The sequence below is a fragment of the Camellia sinensis genome, chromosome 1 (assembly GCF_055761805.1).
Source record: "Camellia sinensis isolate YWXY chromosome 1, ASM5576180v1, whole genome shotgun sequence".
NCBI lineage: Eukaryota > Viridiplantae > Streptophyta > Magnoliopsida > Ericales > Theaceae > Camellia > Camellia sinensis.
Genome location: NC_138961.1, coordinates 160,126,580 through 160,142,850, shown reverse-complemented (window position 1 = coordinate 160,142,850; position 16,271 = coordinate 160,126,580). Strand labels below are relative to the sequence as shown.

The following is a 16,271-nucleotide window of genomic DNA, read 5'->3' as shown; positions in this document are numbered from 1 at the left end:
TAGAGAACAAAGAACAGGCTTGTTGGACAAGCTTTGGCCTCAAAGCCATCCCTCCATACACGTGCATGGAGGATGGCTTCTGTGCCTTCCAGCTGGCACAGTAGTTGTATTGAAAATATCTCCAAAAAGGTGATGAAAAGCAGAGTGGTCGGCCGACCACCACAAGTGGTCTCCCAAGACAAAAAGTGGTCAGCCATGGGGGGAGAGGTCAGCAGTATGAAAACAATGCAGTGGTGTGGTGGCCGACCAGAAAAGATGGCCTAAAAACCAAGGAGACCAGTTGGCCGACCAGAAAATTGGCTGGCGGGGAGGAAAGTGGTCTCTAAGGGGAAGAACTGGTCTCCCACCCTTGTACCACCTTCCAAACATGGAAAACAAGGTTTGTACCAAAAACAAACCAAAAAAGATGCAAAACGAAAGTTCAGGAGGCAAAACGCGCAGCCGAAAGCCTCAAAAACTAGTCTACGAGCACCAAAAGTAGTTTACGACCACAAAAGTGGTCTCCCAGACCACAGTGTCCCTCTAGGCAGAGGCAACAAGGTGTGGTTCAAAAACCACGCCAAACGAAGAACGTTAAGCGGTCCCAAGTCAAGACGCGCAGCCGAAGACTCCGAAAATCGGAAACTAGTCTCCAAGCGCGAAAAGTGGTCTACGACCACAAGAGGGGGTTTACAAGACCCCTTCCTCCCTCCAGGGAAGGAAAACAAGGTTCGATCCACAAACCGAGCCAAAGCACAAAGAGTTCAGAGTCCCGGAGGCAAGGCACTCAGCCAAAACTCCGGAAACTCGAAATGAGCGCATCATGCACTATCACCGAGCGCTCAACCGATGACGTCTGAGTCTTAAGGTCGGTCAAAAATGGGGTGTCTACAGTAGCAAGAAGTCAGTATTGAGCATTTTAGTACCAATATGATGGTTGCAGATCCCATTACTAAAGGTCTTTCTGTAAAGATGTTTTCAAAACACGTTGAGGGCATGAGACTGATTGGTTAGCTCAATAATTTTTCTAATTGTTATTTTGTTTTATTTTATCTTGTCATGACATTTTGATTATTATTAGTGAAAAGCATCATTTTGTGCACCTAAAGTATTTGTAATGCTATGCATTCCATTGGAACTATTGATTCATAAGGATCATTGGACCCAGAATAACTTATTAGAAGTTATTCATAAATAATGACACCACATAAAGTTGAGAGTATCATACAATGTAATATATGGAAGGAAATACTCAATTGATAGAGTATAACCGCTATGATTTGTGTATTATGTCTCTTTATAAGGTTTGGATATTTTTATTTAATGATCACAATCAGTTTGTTGGTTACTCCAAAGTCAAAAAAATGTGTCATATATGCCAAGTGGGAGAATGTAAGCATATCCATAAGTGGTCCATATGCCACATGTTTTATTTATTTATTTATATTATTATATAAATAAAATATATATATATATATATATTAATCAATAAAGAATTGGGTACGTAAATCATGTCCACTACCCCATAAAGTGGTTTCATAGGAAGTTACAACTTCTCTGATGGTGGAAAATTATGAGAAGTTATACTTGGATCATGGGTCCAAGTCTATTTATATATGTCTGTGGTAGCCATCAAAACATAAACTTTTTTTGTGTTAATAGAATAGGCTTGAAACTCTATTCCTGCCACTTTATCATATGGTTCTGTGAAAGTGTTTTATGAGTGAGTTTTGTTTGTATATTCAAGACTTGATCATTCAAATAATAAGATTCAAAGGTTTGGACATCATGACAAGAGGTATTCTTCTTTTCTTAATAAAATTATTTTAATTCTCACATACCATTCACTATGATGCCCATCCAACATATCTTATTCCTTTCAACTTCTCTAGCAACAACCATCTTCCACAAGAAAGCACTGAACGCCTCAAGTATAGTTTTCTTGCATCCAACGCCACTACCATCGGCCAATGATTGGGGATGACTTAATTGGTCAGCCTGGATGTAATAGATGTAGTTTATCATGTAGGAGTGTTTTGGAAAATTGGTAAGAAAATTTACTTTTTGACTTTTTTGACAAAAAACTGGCTTCTTTTGAGTAAAAAAGATGATTTTTTTGGCTAAAAAAGTTAAAAAGTCAAAAAACTGACTTTTTAAACTTATTGCCAAATTGAGCCGTAATCGGCATTAAGATGTTGCTTTTTCGGAGGTGGCAAGACTGAGACAGGCATGTGCATGACATCTAAGGAAGGGTTGTAAAACCGAAGACGTCATGGGGCTATCAACAATCATCGAAATGATGGCAAAATAGAGAATGGTTTGGACTGAGCCATCTCAGCCCATGAGACTAGAAATAGGCTAGCGGAGTAGGCATCTGCCACTCGGTGGTCAATCGTGCATGCCACCACTAGTCCTCCGCACACGAGTTCTGTGGCCTGTAATTTAAGAAAATTTATTAGATTCTTCCATAATATTACGTTGTATTGTCTATGTAATCCTCACGATTAATAAAAAATTACAACACATTAACTGGGGCAGATTTATTATGTGCTCCTTAGATAAGTTCATGGGGCGATTCAAATCAATAGTTATTGATCTAGGCTATGAAACCCATCATTTTATGTTGAAATTTTAAGAACCCTGCTAGGTAGCTTGACATTATAAGGATTGAATGGCCCAAAATGATCTCCTCTCTCTCTCTCTCCCTTCTAGAATATAGTAAATGACTTCATTATTTCTCTGACACACACTCAATTCAATTCCTTCCATAGCTTTTACCTTGGCAAATCAAGATTAAAAAACAGAGTAGTTGATTGCTCCATAGGTGGACGATTCTATACTCCACCCACTGCCCAATTGGCCTCCCAAAAAACCCCCCTCTGGGTCGTTTTTCTCAGTAATTTCAATTTCCCATTGAAGTCTTTCTTGATTGTTTTGCTTCCATAACAAAGACCCATCCCCCAAAGCATAGCCAGAGATCAAGAAATCTCAACTTATGCCCTTAGTCAATTGGGAGGCAAAGAAAAAGAAACCCACCAACAAGAAGCACAGAAATCTGAACTTATGCCCTCAGTCAATTGGGAGGCAAAGAAAAAAAAAACCCATCAACAAGAAGCACAGACACTCAAATTTCCAGCTCATTCGAATAGTGCTAACATAGCTATGCAATGTCCTCAGTCAATATGCAATGCTTAAATAATGCTAACATAGTCGGCCGGCCAAATCACCATTCGGCCGGCCAAAAAAACTGCCAGCCGACTCAACCTTATTTATTTATTTATTTATTTGGTTGTTTTTAATCCCAAGTGCACCTTTATTTTAACAGCAATGCTAGGTATCATTAAAAGTCTTTCGTGAAAATGATCATGAAAGATTTGTGACCTTTGGATTACACTTAGAATAAAGTATCACACACTAATCAAGGTAATCTAAGGGTCACAAATATTTCATGATCATTTTTATGAAAAATTTTTCATGATCCCTAATATTTCTCTTATTTTAATATTTATTTGTTTGAGAAAATGAGATTTGAGAGTTGAGAAACTGAAATTGAAATTGAAATTGAAATTGAAATTACAGAGAAAACACAAGGGCATAAGTTAAGATTTCTTGATCTTTGGCTGTGTTTTAAGGGATGGGTCTCCGCCATGGAAGCAGAACAGAGTTTGTTTTTTTTTTTTCTTTTTTTTTTTTTTTTCGTCCGTCGTTCGTCGAACAGCGATCAGATGGAGATTTAACAGAGATAAAAAGAATGAGAGATATCTGGGATGAGAGGGATCTGGGAGATTAAAAGGATGAACGAGAACAAAGGTGAGAGTGGTGAGAGCGTTTGCTGATCATTTTCACTTTGGCTTCGATAAGAGAGATCTACTAAGAGTGATCTGGAATGAGGTAGAGAGAAGAAAGAAAATAATGAGACAGATATGCTTTTTGGCTTTGACTAGAGGTAGAGAGAAAGAGATAGAAAGGAGAGAGAATAATTTCGGGCCACTCAAGCCATAAGATTTCGAACTACAAAACTTTTTTCCTTTTAAGAAACAATGTCGGACATGTCAATGTAATCAATTCGCTTAAATCTTATTGCGTATAATCATCCAGCTTCGCCATACGCAGAAGTAGTGTGTTTATAAAAGTAGTTTTGGACTTTTTATCTGTCATTGTCAATGATTGTTATTGGAGGGAATGGTCTATTAATGGTGGTTACAATTAAGAGCATCTGCATCAGGCTTTCCACAATAGCTTTGAAGCTATTGTAGAGAGTATCAGCATCAAATCATTCCTGCATTATCCTCAACAAATTTTTTGTAAATTAACGTTTTATTAAATTTGCTACAGTACCTCAACAAAAACAAAGAGACACTGTTCATTAGTTACATTATTTTTTATTATATTTTCTGGAGCAAATTTGGGCCAAAATCTTTAAACCAATCGTCCACCCAGATGTCCCATTAGTGCCTGTAGCACCTAACCGGTCAACCGGTGAAAGGCTTTTTTTTTTTTTTTGGTTGCATTTTTTAAGAATTATTTTGGTGACACCTCATCAATTTAATAATAATAAAAAAAGAATAACAAATACAATAAGAAATTAATATTTTAATAAGATTGAGTTAAAATAGAGAGTCTGATGTAGTAAATACTAAAAAAATGACTAGTTAAAATAGAAAAAGTGAATTTTAAATTAAATTAACCTAAAAATTTGAAGAGACAAATGTAGATGCTCTAACATGGACCGAAGCAAACTCACCTCATGGGCATTTTAAAATGATTGGTGAGAGAATAACAAAGCTTCTATGTTGATTCAATTTAATAATCACTCAGTTTGGTTTTAATTTTTGAAAAATTGATTTTTTTTACTTTTGTATTTTTTTGTGAATTTTCAAACTATTTTCAGATTTTTATTTTTTTATTTTTAGATATATCTAATATAAATACAATGAAAAAATATAATATTTGTGAATTTTTTAAAAAATAATTCAGTAAATACCAACAAAAAAAATGGGCAAATTATATATACCCCTCGAGGTTTGGCTAAATTACAAACACCCCCTGAGGTTTGAGAAATTACAAATTTCTCCCTGAATGCTATATTTGCATAAGAAATTAGGGAGTAATTTGTTATGAAATATAAACCTCAGGGGGCAAATTGTTATGAAAATACAAACCTCAGGGGGCGGGATGTAATTTCTAAAACCTCAGGGGTATCTGTAATTTAGCTAAACCTCGAGAGAGGTATATGCAATTTGCCCAAAAAAATGAAAAGTCACTACATTTTTGTATTCTTGTGTATTTGTTGATTTTTTAAAAATATTTTAAACAAATATTTTATTTTTTAGGTACATCTAAGTTAAATATATCTAAAACGTAAAAATTGTTTCAAATATTAAAAAAATTTACTAAAAACAATATATATATATATATATATGAAAAATAAAAAATTTAATTTCTAAAAAATTAAATTCAAAAAATTTGAACCAAATAAGGTGAATAGTTTCCATTTCAAGGATGCTTTAAAAGCAAAATGTTTGAGATCCACAAAAAGTATTCATATTTTATCCGTAATAATGTGGTAGAATATGTGTCAACTTTTCATTTATTACACACTTAATAATAGTGTGCTCAACTCTCATATCATATCATATCATTATAAGTATAAATGTAGAAAAATACATGAGAGTATTAATTTCTCACCATCAATCCACTCCCACTGACATATAATACACCATGGAGTCTTTTGAGAAACTGGTAAAAAGTCAACTTTCAACTTTTTACCCATTTTAAGTCACATCACCTTTAATATAACTTACCTACAAAAAGACCAAATAAATTAAAAAAATTAAAAAGTTAACTTTTTATCAACTTTTCAAAACACCCCTATATATGAAGGAGTTGACTGACACGCCTCTCTCTATTTCTTCTTTATTCCATCTCTTTTTCACTGTCATTCAATATAAATTAAGAATACTATAGGCTCCGTTTGGGAAGAGCTATTTGGGACTTTTTTTGGCTATTTTAGCCACAAAAAATAAAATAGGTTATTTTAGCCACAAAAAACAAAACATTACATCCAACCCATAATCATTATACTCTTCTTTCACAAAAAAAGCTAAAAAAGTCAAAAAGCCAAAAAGTCTTTTCCAAACCGAACTTTTTAGCCCAGGCTAAAATAGTCAAAAAAGTCAAAAAGCCAACCCACTTCCCAAACGACACCTATATTAATAAAATATAATATAATTGATAAATGTTGAATCTTTATCATTACTTCTTTTAAATTTGAAAAATGCTATAGATTTTAAATAAATTATTAAATTTTTTATATGAATGTGAGATTTACACAAATTATATATGTGTAAGTCTTACATCTATGTGAAAAGTTTAATAAAAAATTTAATAATTTATTTTAAGTCCCTAACCTAACTCTTTAAACCTGGACTGTATCCACTTTTTTATATAGTATTCATATTAAAAACTTTAAAATTGGACATATACATTTTCTACTTTTCTGCTTCTCTCTCTCTCTCTCTCTTACTTTTTTCTTTTCTCACACCCCTCATTCTATGATCCCATGATCTCACCTTCCTTTCTCTTTTATTTTATTTTTTTTATTTTCTCATGTTTTTATTTTTCTCTCTATTTGTTTATTTTTTTTATTTTCACCTTTTCGTTCAATATATTTTACACATATTTCCATATAATGTATGTATGCCCGTAATACATTAGGACATTACAAGCATACATACAATTTTCATATAATTATATAAGCAAAAGCAGTATTGTATATATGCCCATGGAAATTGTATGTATGCTATGCACATCTATCTATCTAGTTATTTATTATATAAGCAAAAGTGAGTTTTCGTGAGAAATTTTGTAAGAACTCCAAAATTTTATAATAAATTTGTGATTTTATCAAATTAAAAAATAAATTTAAATAGCATTAAGATTAAAATTATATTCTAATCCTAATATTATTTATATCGTGCCTTAGACACAAACATACTCTAGTTCTAATCTAAGGGAGGAAAGGTGAACGATACTCGAAAGTCAAACTTTTAAGTCTGCTAAAGAGGGTCTTACCGCTTATACTACCCCTTTGTCTTGCAAATTTGGTTAAATGAAGGTGTTGAAATGGATGGGTCAACTGATCAATACTTGGTCGCCAATAGTTAAGTCACTCGTGACTAACTTATTTTTTGTTGTCAAAAGATAATCTTTTACGATCAAATTTGTATTTGGTCACAAAAAATTAATTATTAGCCACCAAAAAATTGTGGATCGCGAAAACATATCCATTAGCGACCAAAAAAATTTTAGTCGCAGAAAGTAGACTATTTGCGACCAACTCAAAATAATTGGTCGCCAAAAGTGTTTTTTCTTGTAATGTGATATCAACAAACTTAAAAGTGGGAATTACTCTAAATTAAAATAGAAAATAAAGTACATTTCTATGACCGTTTTATTAACAACAATAAATTATTTTCTTACTATTTTATTTTAAATATAAATACAATCACTCATTTAAAAAAAAAAAAAAGGGTGATGATATAAAACATTAACATTGATTTATTTTTATTTTTATTTTTTGTTTTAACGAATCAATAGGAGATTCATTACTAATATGAGAATGATCATATCAAGTTGGACAATTATATATCTACAAGTCCAACAATCAACACAAAAAAGCAATCACCATAAAGAAAGACCGAACCCAAAAATCACATAATATAATTCTCATAATGAAAGAAAAATAAAGAGTAAACTCTTCTCCACAAAATTTGAATTTATAGTCTCACACTACAAGGCGTGCTACACAACCAAAGGTTTCGTTCCGTAACACGAAATTTGGATGAGTATTTGATAACAAATGATGAGAAAGAGATCACTTTCATATGTTTGGTTTATAAATTATGTGATAAATAGTGAAAAATTATGAGAAAGAGAATTTTCTTATTTTTCTTATTTAATTTCTCACAAGAGATTTGGTTAAGAATAATTTGATTGGTTATAAAAAAAAATTAAAATAAATAAATAAATAAAATTATAAGACCGTGAATGTCCATGAAAATACAAAAGACGGAAAAAAAAAAATCTCAAATATATTTTTCTCTCACATGCTTTTACTTTTATAACTATCAAATATGATTGTAAAAAAAATCAATTATTTCTTCATTTTTTTTATCCTGACGAAAAATTACAATATTTTTTTTTCCCCTCACTCCATGATATCAACGGAGTGTAACAAAAATTTGATGAGATACAGTATTTTTAATATACAATTGAGTGTCTTTCTATTACATAGTTGTAATGTAATATTTTTGTTACATCATTTAATGATTGTGAAAAAATTTAACTCAATTGGTTTAATAACTTTTATTTGAAATTATAATAAATCCGCATGCCTATTTTATAACTATTAAATATGTAATAAACATTTTTCATTACAAATATATAGAGCTGCAAATGAACAGAGCCGTTCATGAACAGACTCGAGCTCGGCTCGGTAAGAGCTGGTTCGAACTCGGTTCGTTAGATTTTTTTTGCGTTCAAGCTCGAGCTCGAGCTCGTTAAATTTTTAATAAACAAGCCCAAACATTCTAAAGCTCGGCTCGTTAGCTGGCTCGTTTAATATTTATTATTTATATATTAAACAATATAAAAATATGTATAAAAAATAAGAGAAATATGCTATTTATATATTTAAAAAATATAAATGTAAATAATAGTTAACTATAGATAGTACATTTACATAATAGTGATAGTAGATATTATTATTTTAGTAAAATATGGACTTTTTTTTTAGTATGTTTATATATATTGTATATATAAATGTATAATCAAAGTTTTAATTGTAACTTTAGTCTCACATGTAAGTATGAATTTTTAATTTTTTTGGCTCGTTAAGGCTCGTGAACAGGCTCGAGCTCGAGTCGAGCCTAAGCCAACTCGGCTCGAGCTCGGTTCGTTAATTTTTTATTCAGCTCGAGCTCGTTAAAATCTTAATAAACAAGACCAAACATATAAAAGCTCGGCTCGGCTCGTTTGCAGCCCTACAAATATATAATGGGAAGGATTTGAATTCGATTTACAAATACCATTTATCTATATTTTAAATTTACAATTTACAATGTAACTGATGCTCAAGGATTATCTATATTTTAAATTTACAATTTACAATGTAACTGATGCTCAAGGAAATGATTTACAAAGAGACTTTCATATAAAAGTTACCACAACAATATAACACTACAATAAATTAAAATTTTAGAAAACAAAAATTTAGGGAAAAAATTACTTTTTAAGGATAAAATATTTTCATTGTTAAAAGTGTCATTATATTTTTAGTGACGAAATTAAAAATTTAGTGATAAATTACTATCATTTTTTAGACCAAATTTTGTCTCAATTAAATTTTTTTTTTGTAACAAATTATTTTTTATTTTTAACAACAATTTTAAAATTTTGTTGCTGAAAATTCCTCTCTTTTTTTTTCTTTTTTTTTTTTTTTTTGACTTTTTGGTACAATGACCCTCATGACGACCAAAATTGATCTCAAATATTTTTATAACAAAAAATTTATGTTTGGAGACAAAAAAGTTAAAATTTTAGAACTGTTATATATAATATCATGAGTTTTTAATTTTAAGATAGAATGATCTAAAATTCCCACATCATTCTTAATTAAGATGCTCTATAAATTTTGTTTGTATACTCATTTGATATTTTTTTATATTATTTTTGTTTTTTAGATCATTTAATTACATAAATCCTTACCATTAGAAAATATTTGTAAAATAATTACGCTTCTCTTTCAATACCTGGACACAGAGCACACCTCGCATCTTCTTAGGCACTAACTTGCCTTCAATAGTCTCATTAGGATTGTATAAGTTGAGATCTTGAAGCTTGACATCTGCAAAAGCTTCGATGAAGTCAACTCCACGGTTTTATGCCAAGAATGTTTTCCTCACCTACCCACAATACCCATGCCCAAAAGAACAGCTCTTAGAACGGTTGAAAGAAAGGGAGAGAAAGAGAAAATTGTGTAACTGTATTATTGAATGAATAATACAATAAGAGAGGCCTGTATATATAAGTTGAAAAGAAACCTAAATAAGTATAGAAGAAGATAGAAATATAAGGAGATAGAGATACATCATAGATAAGATAAGATATATCTATAACACAGATAGGTAAGTATAAAATAATATACAGCTAATATACATTAACAACTCCCCTTAAACTCAAGGTGGGTAAGCATCAACCAACTTAAGTTTGGAAACTTGATCACTGAAACGACCAGGAGGATGAGCCTTCGTGAAAATATTAACAGGTTGATCAGCAGAAGAAATAAGGAGAAGATGAACAGTGCCACGTGTAATGAAATGACAATCAACCTCAATATGTTTGGTGTGATCATGGAAGACATCATTGTGAGCAATTTGAATGGTACTCTGATTGTCACAATAGATAGAGGTAGTACTAGGGGAAGAAACACCCATATCAACAAGGAGCCAGCGAAGCCACAAAAGGTCCTGAGTAGTGTCAGCAAGAGTACGGTATTCAGCTTCAGTATTAGAGCGAGTAGTGAGGGACTATTTCTTGCTGTGCTAAGTAAGAAGAGAATCCCCTAAGAAGAAACAAAAACATGTGGTGGAGCGTCGATCAGTAAGATCTCCAGCCCAATCAGCATCAGAAAAGGCACGAAGCTCAAGAGAAGAGTGAGCAGAGTAGTAGAGTCCATGGAACATAGCGCTTTTGAAGAAGTGAAGTATGTGAAGTACAATGTAGGGTGCGCGGAGTCGACATGTACTGACTAACAAGATGGATAGCATAGGTAATGTCAGGACGAGCCAGAGTGAGATAGACAAGACTACCTACCAGTTCGATAAAGAGTAGCATCAGAGAGAAGACCCCTATCTAGAGGAGTGAGACAAGTCTGAGGATCAATGGGAGTAGAAGTAGTCTTGCAATCGATAAGACCAGTACGTCATTACTACAAAAACATATGAAGATCACACTTTTTTTTGTGTGATGTATGTTATTTAATCACACATTTTAAGTTTTATTAAAGTGTGATCTTTGGGAGTATGATTAAAAGGGATCATTTTTAATCACACCTTTTAAGTGTGATTAATAACATTTAGATCACACCTTTTAAGTGTAATTAAAAATATTTAGATCACAAATTTTAAGTGTGATTAATAACATTTAGATCACACCTTTTAAGTTTTATTAAAGTGTGATATTTATTAAAGTGTGATTAAAAATGGTCATTTTTAATCACACCTTTTAAGTGTAATTAAAAATATTTAGATCACACCTTTTAAGTGTGATTAAAAACATTTAGATGTGAAAAAAAAAAAATTACACTCACTAGCTTCTCATTTGTTGTTGTGGAGATTCGATCCATCAACCCTCTCACACCATAAACCTTATATAACACACTATTTCCACTACGCCTCTATAACACCATGTGATTATATAGGCAACATATATTATTTATATAGTACGTAGACCCGTATTAATATAAAAGTATATATATAAAGATAATTATTTTTTATTGAACATAATTTATGTAAAAATAAATTATTTATTAGAAAAAGAAAAGAGACCACTTTTGGCGACTAAACATAATTTTAGTCGCCAATTCTATACTTTTGGCTACTAATTATTTTTTAGTCATTAAAAAATTTAATTCTCAGGCTAAAATTACTACTTTTGGAGACTAAACTTATTTTTAGTCGCCAAAAAGCCTCACTTTTGGCTACTAAACATCTTTTTAGTCTCCCAATGCCTCAGTTTTGGCTACTAAATTTTTTTTAGTTGCCAAAAAATATCACTTTTGACTACTAAAATTGTTTTAGTCGATAAAAGCCTCACTTTTGGCGACTAAACATCTTTTTAGTCACCCAATACCTCACTTTTGGCTACTAATTTTGTTTTAGTCGCCAAAGAGCCTTCCTTTTGGCTACTAAAATTTTTTTAGTCGGTAAAAGCCATATATGGGCAACCAAATAGATTTTTAGTCGCCAAAACCTATACTTTTGGCTACTAAATTTTTTTAGTCGCCAAAAATCTTTACTTTCGGCTACTAATGCTTTTTTAGTCGCCAAAACCTATACTTTCAGCGACCAAATGTGCTTTTTTAGTCGCCAAAGATGCTTTTTCTTATAGTTGAGTGTGATTAAAAGTTAGTAATGTATATATAATCACACTTTAATTAGAAGGTGTGATTAAAAAATATATAAATAATCACACTTTAATTAGAATGTGTGATTAAAAAATATATATATAATCACACTTATTTAAAAAGTGTGATTAAAAAGTAGTAATGTATATATAATCACACTTTAATTAGAAGGTGTGATTAAAAAATTTATAAATAATCACACTTTAATTAGAATGTGTGATTAAAAATTATATATCTAATCACACTTATTTAAAAAAATGTGATTAAAAAGTAGTAGTGTATATATAATCACACTTTAATTAGAATGTGTGATTAAAAAAATATATATATACATATAATCACACTTAATTGAAAAGTGACATAAAAAATGAATATTATCACACTCAATCAAATTAAGTGTGATTAAAATATCAATCTAATTTTTTTTATCACACTTCTAATAAAAGTGAGATATTTTTTTTTGTCAAAGTGTGATCTTTAACTATTTTTGTAGTAGTGCGTGCCAGAAGATTGGATGCATATTTGGCTTGTGACAAATAATAACTAGTGGAATCATGAGAGATTTCAACCCCTAAAAAATAATTATGAGTACCAACGTCCCTTCATCTCAAACTAATGATTGAGAAATTGTTTGAGGTTAAGAATACTAGCCACATCATCACCAGTGATAATTATATCATCCACGTAAAGAAGAAGAAGAGTGGTGCCATGGGGAGTGGTCCGAACAAATAGAGCAAAGTCATATGAATTGGAGGTGAAGCTAAAGTCATAGATGGTGGAACTAAATTTAACAAACCAAGCTCGTGGGACTTGCTTGAGACCATAGAGAGAACATTATAGTTTGCAAACCTTATGAGCCGGAAAAGCAAACCCAGGGGAAGGTTGCATGTAGACTTCCTTAAGAAGATTACCATTAAGGAAGAAATTTTTGACATTCATCTGAAAGAGATCCTAGTGGCGAGCAGCGGCAACAGTAATTAAGCTATGCACAAAGGTAAACCGAGCAACTGAAGCAAAAGTCTCTTCATAATTAATGCCATATTCCTGGGTGAAGCCCTTTGTAACAAGACGGGCTTTGTAGCGCTCAATAGAGCCATCAAAATGGGTGTTGATTTTGTATACCCATTTGCAGCCAATTACAATATTTCCAGGAGGAAGATCAACAATATCCCAGGTATGAATTTTGTCTAAAGCCTGTAGTTCATCAGTCATAGCTTGCTGCCAAAGAGGATTAGTAGAAGCCTCACGATAGGAGGTAGGTTCGTAAGTAGAAAACGCAGTAGACCTGACAATATAATCACAAAGATGAACAGGTGGTTGAGTTAACCGACGTGGATATCGGTGGGAAGATCTGTGGGGAGAAGGTTTGATGGAGAGGTAGAAAATGAGCTAGAAGGCGTAATGGGCAGTGGACCATTAGGGAGAGCAGCCTGAACCAGATTAGAGGTCAGCAAAGGCGTCTCTACAAATGAGGAACCTTCATCAAACACATTAAAGAAGAGATCTATGGAAGGATTAGTAAACATGATGGACTCAAACGAAGATAGGGATGAAAACATTTTATGCTCCCAGAAAACCATGTGGTAGGATACACGAAGACGCTTAGAGATAGGATCCCAGCAGCGATGGCCTTTATGTTCAATCACGTACTCAAGAAAGCAACAAAGACGAGAATGAGGTTCATGTTTGGCGTGATCATGAGGTTGAACAAGGACAAAACATGCAGACCCAAAAACCCGAAGATGTGTGTATGGAGGGCTACTTCCATGCAGACGTTCAAAGGGAGTTTGATTATGGATGACATAAGTGAGAACACAATTAATAGTATACACAACAGTGAGTGCAGCTTCCCTCCAAAAGTTTTCAGGACAGGAAGAAGAGAGAATGAGAGCTCGAATAATGTCAAGAATATGCCAATGTTTCCGTTCCGCACGTCCATTTTGCTGGGACGTCCCAGCATAAGAACGATAAGGCTGAGTTCCATGACTTTGAAGAAAAGATAGGAAATTTGAATCCCGATACTCCATAGCATTGTGAAAGCGAAAAATTGTAATGTTCTTTGAAAATTGGGTTTGGACCTTTTTTCCAAAGTTATAATAACGGGCTGTTTGGGATGTCCTAAATAAGTGTACTTTTTGACTTTTTATGAAATATGGATTGGATATGGGTTGGGTTTGAAGTGATGTGGTAGAGAGGTGATGTGATTTAAATAAGATGATGTGACTTAAATAGGATAGTGACATTTTTACTTTTTTAGGTTATGACAAACAATGCTTAAATTTGTTTAAGTTTAGATCAATTTTTCACGAGAAACAACCAAGTAAACCGTGAAAAATCATCAACAAAGATAACAAAATAACGAGATCCCCCCATGGTAGTAGTAGGTGATAGGCCCCAGATATCATAATGTATGAGATCAAAAGGTGCATGAGAAACAGAAGTACTTTTATTAAAAGATAAAGCAAGTTGTTTTGCAAGTTGACAAGGCAAACAACCAAAATGATTGGGAAATACATGACACAATTGACCAATAGAAATCAAAGATTTTAACTTACTAATAGAAATATGCCCTAAATGACAACGCCAAAGATGAAAACAGGACAAAGAAGAATCAGTTGGTAGGTCTTACTGTCCCAGTCTTCTAAACGATCTTCATATTTAGTAGCAGTTTCAGCGCCCTCTTTCACTGGTTTGGTCACATCCCCGGTGATATTACGCCAGAGTTTTTGACCTTTGAGGAAGGTAGACATGGCTTGGGCCCACAAACATAATTGGATCCATTAAGCATAACAGAAATTAGATAGAGGGCATCATGACGATCCATAATATAGTGGTAGGACAAAATAAATAGGAACAGAACTATAGGAGCAAATTTAGGTAAAACAGATTGTACCAGTGAGTTCAGAAGGCCGAAAATAACTCGGAAAAGGTTGAATGGTGCAGAGATGACGTCAGCAGGAGGCTGGATGATGTCAGCAGAGACGCAGTGCACAATAGCAGAGGGAGGCGTGCCGTACAATAGCAAAGACTGGCACACGGCACACAGTAGCAGAAATGGTGCACGCGGGTGCATGGTAGCAGAAACGGCTCATGCGATTGCATGTTAGCAGGAACGGCGCACGCAGGTACACGGTAGTAGGAACGGCGCCCATGCGGAAAAGGGCTAACATCAGGTTGATGTGAGCAATCAGCAGAAGGGCGCGTGTTTGCGCGTAGGAGAGTGGTGGCGACGGGGCTGGTGGCATTGGAACCAAGCCACAATTCCGAGCACTGTGGGAAAAAATTTATTAAATTTTGGTCAAAAATGATAACAGAACACTGACGAAACATTGTTGTAGAACGCAGAATGGTGTATTGATGAAAAAGAAGAGAGATGCTATAATGCCACCGTGTGTACGGGCAATAAGCAAGAGAAAAGAGGAGCTAAGATTCAAGACCTACGTTATGATACCATGTTAGAATGGTCGAAAGAAAGGGAGAGAGAGAAAATTGTGTATCTGTATTATTGAATTGAATGAATAATACAATAGGAGAGACCTGTATATATAGTCTAAAAAGAAACCTAGATAAGTATAGAAGGAGATAGAGATACATCAGAGATAAGATGAGATATATCTACAATACAGATAGAAAAGTATAAAATAATATACAACTAATATCCATTAACACATAGTATGATACTAAAGCTTGAGCCATGGCCTTCTTGAGAACACTGACTATGGATCCAAATGTAAGAGACGAGTCAATGGTGGGCTTGTTGTAACAGAAAAGCACACCACATCCAAATGAGGCAAGAGCAAGTCTAGATTGGACTGAGGCAACCAATGTTCTTGCATTGGCAACACTGCAATCACTACCTCCTCCTTGTTCACCATCACCTTGAACTCTCCTTTAGCAACCATTTCTTCTTTTGTCTCTTTTATTTCTTAATTTTAGAGAGAGAGAGAGAGAGAGAGATAAGAGAAAAGATGGGTAGTACTAGTATGGTGCACTTGTTGTAGGGGAGGAGGGAAAATTTATAGAAGTTGAGTGAGAATTAAATAATTTTATAACTGTTAGGAAAAGGTTACTATTATACAATAATTTTATAAATGGGTATGAAAAA

The 16,271-nt window shown here is 33.2% G+C and overlaps 1 pseudogene; it reads right to left on the bottom strand.

The window, feature by feature from the left end:
- Window positions 1–16,068, bottom strand: part of LOC114317126 (coniferyl alcohol acyltransferase-like) — a 37,956-nt pseudogene extending 21,888 nt beyond the window's left edge.
- Between the last annotated feature and the right edge of the window lie 203 nt (window positions 16,069–16,271).